Source organism: Mauremys reevesii, linkage group 12 (assembly GCF_016161935.1).
Source record: "Mauremys reevesii isolate NIE-2019 linkage group 12, ASM1616193v1, whole genome shotgun sequence".
NCBI lineage: Eukaryota > Metazoa > Chordata > Testudines > Geoemydidae > Mauremys > Mauremys reevesii.
The window spans coordinates 22,260,581-22,280,001 of record NC_052634.1 but is presented as its reverse complement, the minus strand read 5'-3'; the positions used below and the strand labels follow the sequence as shown (position 1 = coordinate 22,280,001).

The window sequence follows — 19,421 nt, the reverse complement described above, 5'->3', positions numbered from 1 at the left end:
TGTTTGCACCTTTGAACTTTGGGTATTGCTGCTCTCTGGTCACAAGAGAAGGACCAGGGAATGGGAGGTGTCATAACTATAAAGGGAAGGGAACCGCCTCCTGTGTACAATACTATAAAATCCTCATGGCCAGAGACACCAAAATCCTTTTACCTGTAAAGGGTTAAGAAGCTCAGGAAACCTGGCTGGCACCTGACCCAAAGGACCAATAAGGGGACAAGATACTTTCAAATCTTGGTGGGGAAGGATTGTGTTTCTGCTCTTTGTTTTGGGGTTGTTCACTCTTGGGACTAAGAGGGACCAGACATCAATCCAGGCTCTCCAAATCTTTCTGAACCAGTCTCTCATGTTTCAAACTTGTAAGTAACAGCCAGGCAAGGCGGGTTAGGTTTATCTTTGTTTTCTCAACTTGTAAATGTTCCTTTTGCTGAGAGGATTTTATCTCTGTTTGCTGTAACTTTGAACCTAAGGCCAGAGGGGTTCACCTGGGCTCTATGAATCTGATTACCCTGTAAAGTTATTTTCCATCCTGATTTTACAGAGATGGTTTTACCTTTTCTTTCTTTAATTAAAAGTCTTCTATTTAAGAACCTGATTGATTTTTCCTTGTTTTAAGATCCAAGGGATTGGATCTGGACTCACCAGGAATTAGTGGGGAAAGGAGGGGATGGTTAAATTCTCCTTGTGTTAAGATCAGGGCCGGCCCAGGCACCAGCTGAGCAAGCTGGTGCTTGGGGCGGCAGATTCACGGGCGGCTTCCGCCCAAACCTAGGGCAGCACGGACGCTTTCTTTTCTTTTTTTTTTTTTTTTTGCTGCTCCGCCCTGTAGGGGTGGCAGTGTGGAGGAGGCGAGCCCCCTGCAGCAAACTCGGCAGGGCCGCCCGCGTGCTTCCCTCCTCGCGGACCGGAGCGGAGCGGCGCCCGCCCGCCAGGCGGCGTGGCGGTCGGGGCCGCGTGGGGAGTGCCCCGCTGAAGCGCTGGCTGCCCCCCGTCTCTCTCCCCCCGCTCCCTCCCCTTCCCCGCCGCTGGACCAGGTGCACACTCTGCAGCACAGGGAGTCCCCTGGCTCCGGCCGCCCTGTGGGGTTTTTTGTTTTGTTTTTCCCCTGCTTTGCCGGCCGCGCTGTTGTTTCCCCCCGCACCTCCCTGCGCCCGCCCTGCCGTTTTGTGTTGTTCCCCAGCTTTGCTGCTCCAGCCGCGCCGTGTCCTCCCCACTTTGCCGCTCAGCCGCGCCGTGTCCTCCCCACTTTGCCGCTTCAGCCGCGCCGTGTCCTCCCCACTTTCCCGCTCCAGCCGCGCCGTGTCCTCCCCACCTTTGCTGCTCCCGCCGCGCCGTGTTCTCCTCCTCCCCCGCTTTGCCGCTCCAGCCGTGCCGTTTTTTTCCCTCCTGCTTTGCTGCTCCAGTGGCCCCACCTCCTTTTTTTTTTTTTTTTTGCTTGGGGCGGCAAAAAAGCCAGAGCCGGCCCTAGTTAAGATCCAAGGGGTTGGATCGCTGTTCACCAGGGACGTGGTGAGGAAGTCTCTCAAGACTATCCAGAAAAGGGAGCTAGTTTGAGAGTGGTGGCAGCAAGACCAGATCTAAGCTAGTAGTTGCTTAGAAGTGTTCATGCAGGGCCCCACATCTGTACCCTAAAGTTCAGAGTGGGGAAGGAACCTTGACAGAGGTTGATGGAATAAACCTCTAACAAGTACGTCTTTCAGGGTGTGAAAACCCCGGATCCAGTATAATTAAGCTGACCTAAGCCATGGTTAGATAGTGCTAAATGAAAGGAAAGATTGTTCTGTCAATGTAGCTATTACAGGGATGGAAAACCCTCCAGTCACTGTAGCAGCTGTCTAGTCCCCAGTGCTACAGCAGTATTTTAAGTGTAGACAGCCTCAGAGTGACATCAGATCTGGCTCCATAGATGCTCAGGCACTAAGACAACACTAATTACAATGCACTAATGTTTCCGTAGTTGGCAGGATTTTAACCTGCGTGGGGAGACCCCAATGGATTTCTAGTCCATCGCCTTAACCACTCGGCCACAACTACTTGATGTCCAACTGCTGCACTACACCATGATTCTCTTCTCACTGAATTGTCACTTCAAATTGCTCAGACCAGCTCCCCCAGCACACTCACAGCTGTGCATTAGTGTAAGTGTGTCCATGGCTGAACAGCAAGAGTTCCTGCCCATTTCCCTTCCAGCTGGAGCATGATTAGAGTGTGTTTGTGTGAACGACATTGCTATAAATTGTTGTTCATTCCCCACACTGACAATTCACACAGTCCCTTTCCTATTCGAATCTCCACCAGATCCTTCCAATAGCCAGGGTCAGGATTTCTCAGGGGCACTGAAATGTTTCAGGGGTTTGGTGCATGAACTCAGCCTTGCATTCCATCCCTGATGTTTCATGGACTAACAACAGCAGCAGAAAGAAAGAGCGGAGCCAATATCTCACTGTCAGAGGTGAAGGTGGCCACGTCCCCTCTGTCTGACCATTGCCATTGCAGGAGAGAAGGTTTCAATACAATTGAATGCCCTGGCTCAGACAAGAGACACAGGGAGGTTTTTGCTGTTCATGGATCTGTGCAAAGGAAATTGTGTCTCTGTGTGAAATTGAGGAGGGAAAAGAAACGTCCACATGGTGGCCCAGTGCCTTAAGGAATGTGGGTGAAGGACTCTGGCTGAGAAATTATTTAACAGGAATTTGTATCAATGTATTGCCCTGATTAAAAGCTATGGCTAAAAGGCAGCCACTGTTGTTAGTACTTGAACCAGCGTGAGACACCCGAGTGGGTCTCAAGTCCATTGCCTTAACCAGGGATAGTCTATTATTTTATCAAGATCCAAATTTCTTGGTCAAGGTCTAGTCAATGTCTAGATGCCAGAGAAAATAATACACTGATGATAATAAGAAGAATATAGAAAGATTTTGCAGTCACTATGGGCATAACTATGATCATTGTTTCATGTTTCACTCTTAATATCTGGCACCACCACTGCCTTTCCCTTTAGTCTTCTAGTTAACAAAGGATAAAACTAAACATCTCTTCAGATACCAGGAGTGTTTTGTTCATTCCTGCTAGCTACACAGGGGTTTGATGTAGCTGCTTTCAATCCTCCGGCTCTGCCGGGATAAGTAACATTTCAGGCTGTCACTGAACTGAAGGAGAGAGATCATTTTTTGACAGATGACGCCTTCTCTTAACAGTGTTTGGCTGGCTGGCAGCCCTGGTCCCAGGTCTCTCCTGAGGGAAGAAAGTTTCTGTGCAAAATACTAAAACTTTTAACAGAGAGGAGGGAAAGGCGATGGCCACATGATGGGGCCAGTATGTACCACAACATGGTTCTTTTATGTGGGATGACTCTGAACATTGACTGATCTCCACTCCCTTGTGTTTGAAGAGATGTTTAGTTGTGCAGTTAGGAACCTATAAGGCTGAAGCAATGTTATGGATGGTGACACTATGATTGAAGGGTTATTTAATGTTGTAGAAATTGTTAAAAACACTGAGCTTAAACTGGAACTGCCTGTTGTTAGAGGCTGGTTTCCCCACCTCAATTCCATAAGCTCTGCTAGAAACACCCTGGGTTCTCTCCTGCCTCGGTGGGAACTGGAGGGAATCGTCCCCTGCTGCCCTTGGCTCCAGGCTGGTTTTTCTGGGGAGGGGACGTGGAATTGATTTGTTTGCTGTTGAGAAGGGAGCCGGGCCAGTTCTCAGGGAACGAGAACTCCCAGCATCTTCCCAGCCCAGCCCAGGCTGCTGCCCTGTCCCAGCCTCTGTTCCCCTTGGGGCCCGGCATGTTAAGAACATAAGAACATAAGAAAGGCCGTGCTGGTCAGACCAAAGGTCCATCTAGCCCAGTATCTGTCTACCGACAGTGGCCAATGCCAGGTGCCCCTGAGGGAGTGAACCTAACAGGCAATGATCAAGTGATCTCTCTCCTGCCATCCATCTCCATCCTCTGACAAACAGAGGCTAGGGACACCATTCCTTACCCATCCTGGCTAATAGCCATTTATGGACTTAGCCACCATGAATTTATCCAGTCCCCTTTTAAACATTGTTATAGTCCTAGCCTTCACAACCTCCTCAGGTAAGGAGTTCCACAAGTTGACTGTGCGCTGCGTGAAGAAGAACTTCCTTTTATTTGTTTTAAACCTGCTGCCTATTAATTTCATTTGGTGACCCCTAGTTCTTGTATTATGGGAATAAGTAAATAACTTTTCCTTATCCACTTTCTCAACATCACTCATGATTTTATATACCTCTATCATGTCCCCCCTTAGTCTTCTCTTTTCCAAACTGAAGAGTCCTAGCCTCTTTAATCTTTCCTCATATGGGACCCTCTCTAAACCCCTAATCATTTTAGTTGCTCTTTTCTGAACCTTTTCTAGTGCTAGAATATCTTTTCTGAGGTGAGGAGACCACATCTGTACACAGTATTCAAGATGTGGGCGTACCATGGATTTATATAAGTCTTATTATATAAGTCTTATTCTCTATCCCCTTTTTAATGATTCCTAACATCCTGTTTGCTTTTTTGACCGCCTCTGCACACTGCGTGGACATCTTCAGAGAACTATCCACGATAACTCCAAGATCTTTGACTCGTTGTAGCTAAATTAGCCCCCATCATGTTGTATGTATAGTTGGGGTTATTTTTTGTTTGACTATAGAGCAGGCCGGGAGCAGCAGCTGAGGCAGAGGACAGCCTGGGCCAGGCAGATAAGAAGGAGTTTAGCAAGCAAAAAAGGTAAAATGGCAGTGGAATATCACCTTGGACTCGACGGCATTTCTCCATTGGTCTGTCTGCTTTGGGGCAGGGACAATAACACGTCCTGCTGCATTCGTTATTTCAAAGGGCAGTTTAGGATTTTCATTCTCACACACGGTGCACAAAGCAGGATCCAACCTTTGGCATCAACTAAACAAGCTGCTCAGAGATTCTGGCAGCCACAATGAGCATTTGGGTGAGAGCTCAGGCCTGCCCCTGTCCCAGAGGGAGGGATCATCTGTGTGGGGACTGGACCACTGAGCTATCAGCTCTTAACTCCCAAACGTTCAGTAACTCTATTATCAGTGCCTGTGAATGTAATTTAAACCATGAGAAAAACCACACTGGGCTAGACCAAAGGCCCACATAGCTCTGAACCTTGTCTTCTGACAGTAGCCAAAAGCAGGTGCCCCAACAACCAGTCAACAAGGCACCACTGGGAGTTGAACCCAGGCTCTCCTGTTTACAAAACAGATGCTTTAGCCAGCTAAGCCATCATGCCTGTGAGAGACTAAAACACACTGTCTGCCCACACCTGACTCCCTGCCATCACCACCAGGGCCTGATAAGCTTTGCTTGTGTTTGGATTCTGCAAAGCAGAGGAGCAGGTGACGTTTTCCTTGCAAGCTGTGTGTGAGTGAATCTTTGGCCAGGTCTGCACTACAAAGTTGTTTCAGCAGAATTATATTGCTCAGGTGTGTGAAAAACACACAACGCTCTCTCAGTCGGTAGCTTGTGGCTGGTGCACACACTGCAATACCACGTCTGGCGACAAAACTGCCCTGTTTTGCTGACAAAATAAAACGACTTCGATGAGAGGCCTAGAGCTTTTTGCAGCAAACTTTAAGTAACAGAGTAAACGCTCCTGTTCATTATATCACCATAACTGGCCTTCCCCAGTATCCCACAATGCCCGCTGTGAACTTGCCTGCCCTGCATTCCTGCTACAGAGCCATGGGCCCTCCTTTCATCGCTCTGGGAAGTACTGACAGCTGAGCCTGCTGCTCTGCTCCGCAGCCAGGAGCAAATCACTGCCGTGGATGCTGCTCTCTTCCACCCTGCGAACACAGAGCAGGGTGGTGGGAACTTCCTTACATTGCGGGGCACTGGCATCTGAACTGTGACATGCCCATGACACCCCTTCCCTCGAGGAGGCTCTTACCTTCTAAACAGGGACGGCTGTTTTCTAGTAAAATCACTAAAAGGGAAGGAGAAAACTCGAAGAGGTTCCTCCTGGCGCTCACGTACATGAACCCAAATACTCCCTCAGTCCTCAAAGAGAGACCTGGAGAAGGAGACTTGCTGAAGCAAAGCCACAGGGGTCTCTGAGGTTTCCTGGCCCTCGCCCCTGTCCTGCCTGGCTGATGTCAGCATCTCTCTGTGAGGTCACCACCTCCCACCACCTCTGACCAATAGTCTGAGGTCCTGCAAAAGGCCTTTGTGATGTCACTGCCACACCCTCCCTTGCTGTGCTAATGTCCTGCTCCTGGCCAGGCACTTTGGAGGTTTGAGCTACTCCTGTGGATAACCCCACTCAAGGAGCGTTCGTTCTAGGAAGCAAGCCAGCTAGACAGTAAAACATCAGATGCTGCTCCCAATGCAACACTCAGTTTTTCAGAAATTAGTCGACTTTATGGCCAGAAAAGACCATTAGAGCATCTAATCTGACCCCTGCATATCACAGGCCTCCTGTATGACCCAATAGCTACTTTTGGGCAAACACATTCCAGAAAGGCATCTAGTCTTCATTAAATGACATCAGGAGATGGAGAATCCACCACTTTCCCTAGAAGACATTTTTCTCCAGCCCTCAGAATATTTGGTGGCTCTTTGCTATTGAACGAGCTCAACCTGTTTAGCTTATCAAAAGAAGATTGAAAGATGATTTCACTGAAGTGTTGAAGGGCCTTAATGGAGAGAAAAGACTGGGTATGAAAGGGCTCTTTAATCGAGCAGAGAAAGGCATAACAAGACCCAATGGCTGGAAGGTGAAAAGAGACAAATTCATATTACAACTAAGGCACAAATATTCAACAGCCAGGACGATTCACAACAGGACAGGAACAAGCTCCCAAGGAAAGTGGTGGATTCTAATTCTAATTCCTTATGAATATTCTGTGTGTTTGTGTGTGCAGGGGAGGAACATGCTATATGCCCAGAGGACTTTATTCCTCCAGCCTGCAAGGACAGAGGGGATGTCAAGGAGTTGTTCCTTCAATCCCCTTCAAGAAAGGCCCTTCTTAGGAAAGGCAAAATCCTGGAGAGAAAGAGTAACACTGAACAAGACTCCAGAAAGACAGATTTTTATAATCGCAGTGAGAAGTTTTTCACCTGGCCAGGGACTTGAACCCTGGACCCTCAGATTAAAAGTTTGATGCTCTGCCAACTGAGCTAGCCAGGCTCACATATGAAAAACACAAGTTGGTGCAGAGGTGAAGGCTAGTCAAGAAAAAGCGAGACAGCCACAATAGGGGAAACTTGCTGTGCTCTCTCTCTTCCCAGCCCTGGCCTGGCTGGGTATTAGTGCTGGTTAAAAAGATGGGAAAATATCGGCATCTACCAGCCTTTCATAGCTGTACAAGACTCAGGCACAATACAGAGGTGCCCATCTGCAAGTGCCGAATGGTTGGATTGGCTAATGCAGCCTGAAGACGTCCAGGGCACTCTGGGATACTCAGCCAGTGTCCATCACCATCATCATTTCAAAGGGATAATGATAATGGTAGCAAGGTTCACAACTGACTTAGCAGTTGCATACAAAGGTGCATGTTTGGCAGTTACGTTGGCTCAGGTTGGCCACCCCGGTCTAGATGTAGAAGTTACAACATTTAAACTTGAAAGAGGAGCCAATTTCTCCATCATTTCCCACCTTTACATCCAAACACGATGAAGGTAGCAGATAGAGCCAGAGCAGGTTGTCTATGGGACCAAGTATATGCAGAGTATCCTCGACAGAGGTTTGTTCAACCTGTTCTTAAAAACCTCTGAGGACAGAGACACCACAGACGCCTTTGGGAGCCTATTCCAGAGCTAAACTGCACTCAGAGTCTGACATTGGTGACGTAGGAGGCTGAGAAAACAACACTGGCTGTCAGAAAAAAACAGTCCTCCCTGGTCCTTTAAGCAGTAGGCTCTGGTGTTTTAACAGCCATGGCCTGGGTTCAATTCCCCCTAAAAACCAGAAGTTTTTTGATGAAAATCTCCATTCATTTCGCATTTGAAATGGAAAGGCAAAGAGGGCTTCTTGTCCTTATCAACAAGGCAAAGAATGGCTTTTTGCTCAGTAAATATTTTTAAAAGGTGCTGACTCGACCTGAAGATCTCATTTCATTTGTATTTACAATGGAATGATTCTCTCTAGGATAGACAGTAATTCTTCAGCTAGACTCGGATTCCATGGGAATACGAGAAGCAATTGTGTCTAACACCTGCCTTTTTCCGGACAACAGTGATGTCCAAGTTTTCCATGGACATTTCCCTTCCAGCACCTCAGGCCCCATCCAACAATACAAGAAACTGAAATGCACAGAAAGTTTCTCACCATAGAATTCACTGACCAGGTCGGGTGAACTGTTTTGCCGTTTGAAGATGATGGAATTCCTTCCAACTTCTCTCATACAAATGCGACATAGTTGGTGGTGTAATGTTACAGGAGAGGTTGAAATTAGGCTATTTCGTCAGATAGAAGACAGTGATTGTGTCAGGAGTGGGATGTGAATGTGCACGTACATATGGAGCCTACAGCAACAAATGACAGTGTTAGGGGGCTTATTCCTTCACCCTCTTACTTCCCTGGTCCTTCTCGCATGAACAGAGAGCAACAATATCCGAAGTCCAAAGGCGCAAACAATTTGATGTTTATTGGGGTGAACGTCCAGCAAGCAATGATTCCAGTTTCCTTCCTTAGTGTCCCCCTTCCCAGCTCTGACAACACAGAGCCTTGTCTGTGTCCCTGTTTCTGTTCCCATCCCCTGTTCCCATTTCCCCCTGTCGCACAACAGGATCCCACTCCCCATCCCCAGTCCCTGGTCCCATTTCCCCCCTCCCCCCACCTTCCTGATTGACTGCAGACTATATAGTAAAACCTGAGTTCTGCTTAGCTATTCCTTAACCAATCATTTTACTGAAATTTAACTAACCAATCTTAATATACTGTAACATGGTTATTTAACCAATTATATTCCACCACCTTCATTGGTTTACACCCAACAAAATTAATTATACAGCAGACAGAAACAATCACAGACCCAGACAGAGACCATGTAAATAAACATACAAAACAATACAGAAGGGAGGATTTCACAACTACATCTATACAGACATAAGGGTTTTCCAGCTGTGTCTATTGATAAGTGAGTTCTTGCCAGGCAGGATGCTACCAAACTAAGTTTCCCTTTCTCTGGAGGTGATAGGAATATCAGGGCAGGACTGTATTCCTAATAGCCCAGTAGCACCTTATTTCAGTGTGACTAGTTGGGAATGTGAGGATGTGACCATACACTTCCCTTTGCTGCTTAGCCGAGGAACCAGGCCTCAGACTGTCACAGTGAGAGAAGGCCATTACACAGACAGACAGTGATTTTTTATTCTTTCTTTTATACCTTTATAACTAGCTAAGTGATAAAAATACACCTAAATTCTTAAAGTACAGGCCTTTGCAGACAGGCCTGAATCTCTGTATCCTAACAGTCCTCCAGGTCAGGCAGCCTCTGGGTAAGGGGGTGGGGACTCAGATCCTTCCACTGGCCAATTCCACCAGGGTCATGTATAAACCAGGGAAGTTTGCCACAATAGCCAGACCAGATGCCCCCTGTACACTGGTGCTCTGTCCTCATTGCTTCTCTCTCTCCCTTCCCCCCATCTCTGCTGCTCCCCCTCTGGGCTTTCTCAGCACCTGGCCCCATAGCACTTCCTGGGGGCCAGAGACTGCGCTTTCTACACCTGCTCCTGCGGCCTCTCTCCTGATTGCTAAGGAAAGGAACCTTTCCAGGAAATGGCCGCAGCTTCTGGGAATCCCTGTGTGGCTGGGAACAGAACTTGGCTCCTGGCACACTAGGCAACTTAAAAGCTGAGCACCCAGACAGGGACTTGAACCCTGACCTCAGATAAAGAGCCTGATGCTCTACCAACTGAGCTACCTGGGTTTGTTGAAAAATAGCTTCACTGTTCACCACAAGAGTGATTATCCCAGTGTGCAGGCAAGAGTGAGCAGGCAGGCAAAAGAGAGGCAAAAAAAGTCCCAGGAACCCCTCCTCTTTTTCTGCACAGCCACTGCCTGTCAGCAGGATTCCTCCTCCTCCTCAGGGAGACTAAATCTCTGTGCCTAGACAGCCGGTCCATCCGCTGCACCTCAATCCCCCATGCCCGAGCCTCCCTGCCAAAGCCCTGCACCTGGCCCCATACAATTAAGTCTCACTTGTCGCTGGGAACTTAACTTCTTGTGCCCAGAGTGTCTCGGCCCCCTCAGCAGATGACCTGAGAAACACAGTGTCCGGCTTTTCCAAAGAAGAGGTTAGATCCCCTCATCATGTGGCCTAAAGGATAAGGCATCTCCCTGTGGATCCGATGATTCAGGATTTGAGTCCCCTCGTGGTTGTGCTCACTTTGTGCTGCAAGTCCTGCTCCCTTCAGGGCTGGAACCTCTTCTTGGTCACTCAGGCCAATGCTCTGGCTTCAGCTAGAGCTCCGGGAAGGAGTTGGGGGTTGGGTGTCACAAAGGCTGGGGCATGAGCCCCAGGTGCTTCCAGTCTCGCCTTTGCCCTTCCTGACTTGCCAAAGAAAATGGGCGGCTCCACTTCCAAAGTGAGCACCATGAGTGGGAACGGTCAGAGGCCCCACCAGGGGGGCTGGCCCTGCTTTCCTACCCTCTTCTGATGTTGGCCACAGAGCATCAGCAGCCGCCCTGCATGCTGGCCTGTGGGTGGCCTTCAGTGGGGTTCAGCACAGCGGGGAGCAGCCTGGCCCTGTGGCTGTCTGCTGGCCACACATAGGCATGGTCCTCCCCTCCTCTTCCCTGACCTCTGCTGCTTTTAAGCCTTCCCTTGGAGCTGTCAGCACCAGCCGCCTCTGCTCTAGGTGCCCAGAGGAGGAGAGGTGCCGGACTCCCACCTGCCCAGCCCTGCTTCCTTCAAGCACAGTGGCAAGTGCCAGACTTGTGGGCACCAGGTGAAGCCGTGAGAATCCCAACCCTCAGGTGTCAGTTCTAGAGCCCTGACCCATCCAGCAGGAGGGGAAAAAATTGCTCTTGCAGAGCTGGAGACAGGGAAGTGGAGCAGTGGGAGCTCCAGGGCTTTACCACAAGGTCCCACTGAGATTTGAACTCAGATTGCAGGATTCAGAGTCCTGAGTGCCGCCCATTACACCATGGGACCAGCTCATGTGCCCTTCTCTGGCCATCAGTGACCCTCATGGGGCCTGCTCGAGTAAGGGACTGTTGGCCCCTTACTCAAGCTTAGTGGGGGTGTTGGTTGGCTCGTTCCCAGTCCCAATAGAAGGGGAAGGGCCAATGGAAATCAGGCCCTGAGACTGACAGTCCCCAGGGGCAATGGGGAGAGGCCAAAGCTCCAAGTTAGCCGCACTGACAGGCCAGGCAGTGTAATGAGGAGTCACCAGGCCAGGGGTCCCATCCTCTGTGGAGCTGGAACTGCCTGGGCCAGAGTGGGGCAGAGCTAAGGAGAGAGCAGGAGCCCGAGAAGAGCCGGGGAGCAGAGCTGCGCAGGTGTAGTGCCAGAAACTGCTCCCTGTAGGACTTTGCTACCTGCAGCAGTTACTGAGACCTGAGGTTGTTCTTATTTGCTGACTTGTCCTAATTGGCTCAAACTTGACAGTGGTGGGGGATGGAAGCATAAAGGCTTCGTCCTCCCAACGACCCTGCCTGGTGTCCATCTGTATCTATTACCTCTTAATACCGAATTGTAAAAATAGAGTGAGGTCATTTAAACATCATTTATTTTGCAGCTTCATTTACTGTGCTAACAATGTAGCATCCTGACACCGATACTTCTGCCCACGTGCCCTGTGGGTTGGATTCATTTTAGTGGGACACGGGACATGTGGAGGATAATTTAAACTCTTAATTTCCTTAGGGTTTCCCTTTAATATACTTCTCTGCTGGTGCGATTTCTGACCATTGCACGTCTATTGTATTTATTACAATAGCACAAGTAAGTCACACAAGTGACATAGTCTAGGGGCTTGGCTACACTTGCAAGTTAGAGCCCATTAAAGCGCCCTAACTCCTGAGGTGTCCACACTGGCAAGGCACATGGAGCACCTGGGCTCTGTAGGTGGAGCGCTCCTGGTAATCCACTTCCATGAGAAGCATAAAGCTCGCTGAGCCCTGCTGAAAAGCCCTGGTATCAGTGTGAGTGCGGATCTCCTCAGTCTCCCCGCAATGCTGGTCAGTTGTATTGTCACTGTGTTAGTCACGCTTCCCTTCAGGGCTGGCCCTAGAGGGGTCTGTGACAAATCCCCTTTCCTCCTCAGGCCCTGCCCCGCTCTACCTTTTCTCCCAAGCCCCACCCCTGTCCCATCTCTTCCTGGCTTGCACCTTCCTGCCCCATTCCTCTCCTCATCCACCTCTCCTGTCCCTACTCCTTCCTCCCCACCCAGCGCCTCCTGCACCTCACTGAACAGCTGATCTCTGGCAGGTGGGAGGCGCTGAAGGGGAAGAGGAGGAGCTTGTCAGCAAGGCCTGTAGTGGGGAGCTGGTTACCAGTGGGTGCTGAGCACCTATTTTTCTCTGTTGGTTCTGCAGCCCTGTAGCTCCCATGGAGTCGCTGACTTGGCTCCTTTCACACCCTAGAGAGGAGCAGAACCAGGGCTATGGCTGATCTATGGGGCACCAGGTGAGTGGCAGAGGCTTCAGGTGCCGAGAGTTTGCCTGACCCCTCAGGGACACAGGGTGAGGGGGTGTCCCAGGGATCTCCATGAAAGGAGCAGAACAGGATTTCCTTGGGGTGGGGAGAGAATTGAGAGTGTCTCAGGGGGTTGTACAGAGGTGTTGCCTGGGTGAGGGACTGGCTAAAACACAGGCCTCGCTGTGAGCACGATTTGAACCTGCGCAGGGGAACCCTATTGGATTTCGACTCCAACGCCTTAACCACTCGGCCATCACAGCTGTGAATACAAAACTGCCCCAATGCCAGAGAAACTGGTAAAGAATCCCAATGCCCAGGTGTGAAATCATCTGAACTACAGAATTCCCACCGCAAACCTGGCTCCCAAAGCACAGGGGAGATTGGGGGTTTGTTCTCGTTGCTTAGCCATGTGCAGTCGCACAGAGAGCGCGTTTAAAAGTCTCCCGTCCCACAGAGCAGGAATGGGAAATGATTCTCAACTTGAAGCCTGATGTAGGGTGACCAGATGTCTTGATTTTATCGACTGTCCCAATATTTGCTCTCCCCGACACACATTCTAACCACTGGCCCCACACCTCCCAGGGCTGGAGATAGAACCCAGGAATTCTGACCACCAACCCTCCCCTGCTCTGACCACCAGACCCCACACTCCCTTTTAGATTTTAGGCTCACTGCCTCTTCTATCCATGCACCCCACCTGTCCATCCCTTTGCTGCAGCTTTTTAGGGTGTCACCCTTGCTCTGCACTCCCCCAGTGCAGCCCAAGGCTTTTCCTCCCCCCAACCACACATCCTCTCCCCACACTGAGTGGATTAAGCACATCTTCAGTGAGGGTTTGGCAAGGCAGGGACAGGGGCGGCTCTAGGCATTTTGCCGCCCCAAGCACAGCAGGCAGGCTGCCTTCGGCCACTTGCCAAGTCGCAGGACCAGCGGACCCTCTGCAGGCAAGCCGCAGAAGGCAACTCTGCCTGCTGCCCTTGCAGCAACCAGCAGAGTGCCCGCAGTGGCTTTGCGCCCCAAGCACGTGCTTGGCGTGTTGGGGCCTGGAGCCGCCCCTGGGCAGGGAGCAGGCTGGCTGGGTGTCTTTGTGGCTGTCTGCTGGCCACACATAGGCATGGTTCTCCCCTCCTCTGGCCCTGCCCTCATTTGCTCTGTAGCTTTTAAGCCTTCCCTTGGAGCTGTCAGCACCAGCCGCCTCTGCTCCAGGTGCCCAGAGGAGGAGAGGTGCTGGGCTCCAGCCTGGGACTCTGCCTCCCTCCTGCCTAGCCCTGACTATGAAGCCTGGCCCTGGCCCTCCTTCCTTTAAATGCCATGTGGGCAAGAGGTAACGTGTCGCTGCAAGTGAAATGGCCAAATTTGTGGGCCTCATGTGAAGCAGCAAGAACCCCAACCACCTGGTCAAACCACAGGCATCAGGGTAACATGTTCTAGATCCCCAACCCATTGTGGCCATCACAACCCAAGACCTGGCTCCAGTGGGTGAGTCACCCAGCTGGAGGGGGGAGACTGGCTCTTTCACAGCTGGAGACAGGAAAGTTGAGCATTGGGAGCTCCAGGGCTTCATCACAAGGTACCACTGAGATTTGAACTCAGATTGCAGGATTCAGAGTCCTGAGTGCTGCCCCTTACACCATGGGACCAGCTTATAGTTCCTTCTCTGCACATCAGTGACCTCACGGGCTGGCTTGTGTAAGGGACTGCTGGCCCCTTACTAAAACTTAGTGTGTGTGTGTGTGTGGGGGGGGGTTGGTTGGCTAGTTCCCAGCACCAATAGCAGGGGGAAGGGCCAATGGGAAATCAGGACCCTGAGACTGACAGTCCCCAGGGGCAATGGGGAGAGGCCAAAGCTCCAAGTTAGCCAGACTGACAGGCCAGGCAGTGTAATGAGGGAGTCACCAGGCCAGGGGGTCCCATCTTCCGTGGGAGCTGGAACTGCCCGGGCCAGAGTGGGGCAGAGCTAAGGAGAGAGCAGGAGCCCGAGAAGAGCCGGGGAGCAGAGCTGCACCAGCCAGGGAGAACCAGAGCAGATCTGTGCTGGGAGCTGAGCCGCAGCAGCACAAGCCGTAGAAGCTGCCCAGGGAGCAGATCTGTGCTGGGAGAAGAGCTGCAGCAAGCGGAGCCAGAGGAGCAGCCCAGGGAGCTGAAGGCAGAGCCGCAGCAGCACTGGGGCTGGAGGTGGGTGCAGTGAGCAGCGTGGGAGAGCGAGGGGGACCCTGGGCAGAAGGCCCAGTGCAAGGAGATGCCACCAGTCAAGAGATCTTGCAGGCCAGTCTTTTGGGGGTGGGGGGATCATATCCCTACATGGGGCTGACACTGGGAACAAGGGGCCTGTCACCTAGAGCTCGTGGCCACTGCCAGAGCAAGTGTCCAGCCCGTGGTGTCCCTGCAGCACAGCCAGGGCCTGGGGAGGAGGCCTGGGACATGTGAGGAGAGACTGTGACCTGCCCTGACCTCCAGAGACGCTGGTTGTGATCGCCCTGCGCCGCAGAACAGGGTGACGTGTTTTCCTTTCCCATCTTTCCTTATGTTTTACATTGATTGCTGGGTAATAAATAGGTTTGCTTGAAGCACATGCAATGAGGAGTGGGTCAGGGAAGTGCCCAGAGTGGAGACACTGTAGCCCTGTTCAAGTGATCATGACAAGATTGGGAGTCATCAAACCCCCCAGGATTCCTGGGCCCAGCCTTGTCGGGGTTACGAGGTCTCTGCCACACAGGAGAGTAGAAACAGCATCCTTGGGGTCAGGCAGCCTCTGGGTAAGGGGGTGGGCACTCAGATCCTTTCTCCTGCCAATTGCACCAGGGTCATGTATAAACCAGGGAAGTTCCCCACAATAGCCGGACCTGAACCCCCTGTACACTTGTGCTCTGTCCTCATTGCTTCTCTGTCTCTCTTCCCCTCATCTCTGCTGCTCCCCCTCTGGGCTTTCTCAGCACCTGGCCCCACAGCACTTCCTGCCGCCAGCCAGAGACTGCCTGTCCTAGGCCTGCTCCTGTGGTTGTGGCCTCTCTCCTGATTCCTGAGGAAAGGAACCTTTCCAGGAAATGGCCACAGCTTCTGGGAATCCGCATGAGGCTGGTGGATAGCACCAGGAATTATTTGGGTCCTGGCACACAAGGGAACTTAAAAGCTGAGCACCCAGACAGGGGCTTGAACCCTGGACCCTCAGATTAAGAGCCTGATGCTCTACCAACTGAGGCCTGGTCTACACTAGGACTTTAATTTGAATTTAGCAGCGTTAATTGAACTAACCGCTCAACCGTCCACACCAGGAAGCCATTTAATTCGAACTAGAGGGCCTTTAGTTCGAATTTGGTACTCCACCCCGGCAGGTGGAGTAACGCAAATTCGACATGGCTAGCTCGAATTAGGCTAGGTGTGGATGCTAATCGAACTTAGTAGCTCCGGGAGCTATCCCACAGTGCACCACTCTGTTGGCGCTCTGGACAGCAGTCCGAGCTTTGATTCTCTGACCAGCCACACAGGAAATGACCCGGGAAAATTTGAATTCATTTTCCTGTCTGGGCACTTTGAATCTGACGTCCTGGCTGGACATCGGGCGAGCTCCGCAGCACCTGCAACGCTGCAGAGCTCTCCAGCAGAGGAGTTCATGTAATCTCTGAATAGAAAGAGGACCCAGCATGGACTGACTGGGAACTCTTGGATCTGATCGGTGTGTGGGAGAGGAGTTCAGGCTTTGGAGCTGCGCTCCAAAACAGGGAATGCGAAGACCTATGAGAAGGTCTCCAAAGCCATGAGAGACAGAGGATACAGCCGGGATGCAACGCAGCGCCGTGAAAATCAAGGACCCCAGACAAGGCTACCAAAAATCAAAGCGCAAACGGACGCCACGGAGCCTGCAACCACTGCCCCACCAGTGACCGTGGACTCTGACGATGGGACAGTGTCGACGGACAGTTCCTCGGCGATGTTCACGGACGGGGAAGATGAGGAAGGGTTTGTGGAGGACGAGGCAGGTGACAGCGCTTACAACGCTGGTTTCCTGACAGCCAGGATCTCTTCATCACCGCCACGGAGATTCCCTACCAACCCTCCCCGGCCGTTAACCCGGACCCTGAATCAGGGGAAGGAGCAGTCGGTAAGTGCTTTAAACATGTAAACTTTTATTCTTAATATAACAGGAATCTGAAGTATGTGAAAAGGAGGTCTCTATATATATGGGGATAGAACAGAAATCCTCCTGGGAGATCTCCACTAAGCTCTCCTGAGGTAATCGAAAAGCCTCCGCAGGAGGTTCCTGGGGAGAGCTGCCTTATTGGGTGCCCGTGGTAGCAGAGTTTTCCGCGAGGCTTTCATGAGGTACTCAGGAGCACTGCCCCGAGCACGGCTGCATCGGGCCCTGGTTCGCGGCGAAGCCACGCAGCATGCGCCTCTATCTCCTTCAGTGACCCTCCTCAGGGTGATCTCGCTCGGAGACTCCTGCATCTAATTAGGTAATTACTGTAATGTTACGCCTGGTCCAAAGTATTTTTAAAAACCTACGGACACACGGCATAGCACAGACTCAGCACGCAGCTGCGTGACGGCATAACGGAAAGCCAAAGAATATAATGGACGCTCATGGAGGAGGGGGAATGAGGACGCAAGGTATCCCACAGTTCCTGCTGTCTCCGAAAAGTATTTGCATTCTTGGATGAGCTCCAAATGCTTCTAGGGTCAAACACAGTGTCTGCGGTGGGTCAGGGCATAGTTCGGCAATTTGCACACACACCACACCCACCACCAGAAGTGAAAACAATCCTCTGTTGAGTCTTTTACATGTCACCCTATCTTTACTGAATGCTGCAGATAGACGCGATGGTGCAGCACTCAACACCAACATCCTTGCTCCCCCCACGCTATGGATGGCTGATGGTACAAAATGATGGAAATCCGTCCTCATCATCAGCCTCTTGGCACATGGGGCAGTGCAAAAGGGCTGGTAACCATGCCGACTAGTATCAGTAAGGTCGATCAAGGGCGCCTGTCCCTAATTTTTGATGGCTGATGGTACAATATGGCTGGTAACTGTCCTCATCATTGCAACAGGGGGCTGAGCTCCATCAGCCCCCACCTTTCATTGTAAATAAAAGAGTTAATTGCCCCTGGACTAGCAGAGGGATGATGAGCTCCTTCATCCACACTCCTTAATGTCCTGCCTGGACTATCATTGCAGCTGGAGGCTTCCTTCCAGTCATTTCTCACAAACAAGTCACCGTGTCTTATTCCTGCATTATTTATTACTTCATCACAGAAGTGGGGGGACAATGGTATGGTAGCCCAGGAAGGCTGGGGGAAGAACGGAATGAAGAGGTGGTGTTGTTGCAGGAGCACCCTGTGAATAGCATACAGCTCATAATTTATGCAGGATCGGACACAGAGCAGCTGTGCTCTCTGGTTCTATGATACAGTGGTTCTCTAGTACACTTGCCCATAATCTAGGCAGGACTGATTCTATTTTTAGATACTAAAAGGAGGATTGACTCAGGAGTCATTCCCAGTTTTGCTTTTGCGCCCTGGCTGCTCGGCCAGGGCACTTATGACAGCAGCAAATGGTGCAGTGCAAAGGACAGGTAACTATGCCGATCTTATTACCATCTTATTACCAATTTATGGTATGGTTGATGGTACAATATGGCTGGTAACCATCTCTGCTGTCATGCAAAAGCAAACTCATGTTGCTGTGTAGCGCTGCTGGCCCGCCTCTGTCAGCGCATCTAGTACACATACGGGGACATACACAAAAGGCAAAACAGTGTCCATGGTTGCCACGCTATGGCGTATTCCAGGGCAATTCTGGGAAAACAGGCTTGAAATGATTGTCTGCCGTTGCTTTCCCGGAGGAAGGAATGACTGGCGACATTTACCCAGAATCCACCGCTGAAATGATTTGTGCCCCAGCAGGCACAGGGGTCTCAACCCAGAATTCACAGAGACAGCCTAGACTCAGTTAATTGTTCGCCAAAATGTATCTTTGCAAGGAATTCACTCCTGTTTCCCATCTCACAGCTTCCACTGTCTCCAGACCTGCCACAGCATCCTCACAGAGGCTGGCAAAGATTAGGCGCGAAAGAAAAAGACAAGGGACAAGATGTTCGAGGAACGTATGGGCTGCTACCTAGCAGAGGCAGACCAGCAGAGCCAGTGGAGGAGACCGTCTCTCTGTGCCAGCGCTCACACAGCGAACGGGAGGAGAGGTGGCGTGAGGAAGACAAGCAGGCGACTGAAACGCTGCTTGACTAGTGAGGAGCAAACGGACACGCCAGGCGCCTTGTGGATGTTCTGCAGGACCGCAGGAGGACAGAGACACCCTGCAGTGTATCTGCAACCGCACTCCCTGCCACAAAGTCCCATACCCTCAACGAAAGTAATCAGGAGGAGGGGCGGCCGCGGACGTGAATACTGTCACTGCACCACAGCACAGTGCACAAGTACCCAAAAGCTCTCATACCCTACCTTTGCCGAAGTCCTTCACTTCCACACTCACCGGAGTCCCAATCCCAGTCCCATCCCTAACTGTGTACTTAATTAATAAAAATGCTTTGCTGTTAATTACTGTTTCCGTTATGTTTTTTCAAAGAAGACTGTGTTTGAATGGGGGCGGGGAAGGGTGGTTAATTGCATAGGACAGTCACCTTCCCAGGGTACAGACACGGGGCAGGATCAGCAGCGGGTCACACACACGGTGCAGTCAGTAGGCACCCTGGTCGGTTTTTGGAGGTGGTTTCAGGATCCGGGTGGGCGGGGGAGATGTGACTTTGCAGCGGGGGAGGGCGGTTACAGATCTTATACAGCGG

At 51.1% G+C, this 19,421-nt stretch overlaps 3 non-coding genes across 3 annotated transcripts; all 3 read right to left on the bottom strand.

Annotated features, from left to right (window-relative positions):
* Positions 1 to 1,952: 1,952 nt before the first annotated feature.
* On the bottom strand, positions 1,953 to 2,034 carry TRNAS-AGA. The gene has a single exon. It is a non-coding gene; the product is annotated as a tRNA-Ser (tRNA).
* A 5,059-nt stretch (positions 2,035 to 7,093) lies between these two features.
* TRNAK-UUU lies at positions 7,094 to 7,166 on the bottom strand. Its single transcript has one exon. It is a non-coding gene; the product is annotated as a tRNA-Lys (tRNA).
* A 5,636-nt stretch (positions 7,167 to 12,802) lies between these two features.
* On the bottom strand, positions 12,803 to 12,884 carry TRNAS-CGA. The gene has a single exon. It is a non-coding gene; the product is annotated as a tRNA-Ser (tRNA).
* Positions 12,885 to 19,421: the final 6,537 nt, after the last annotated feature.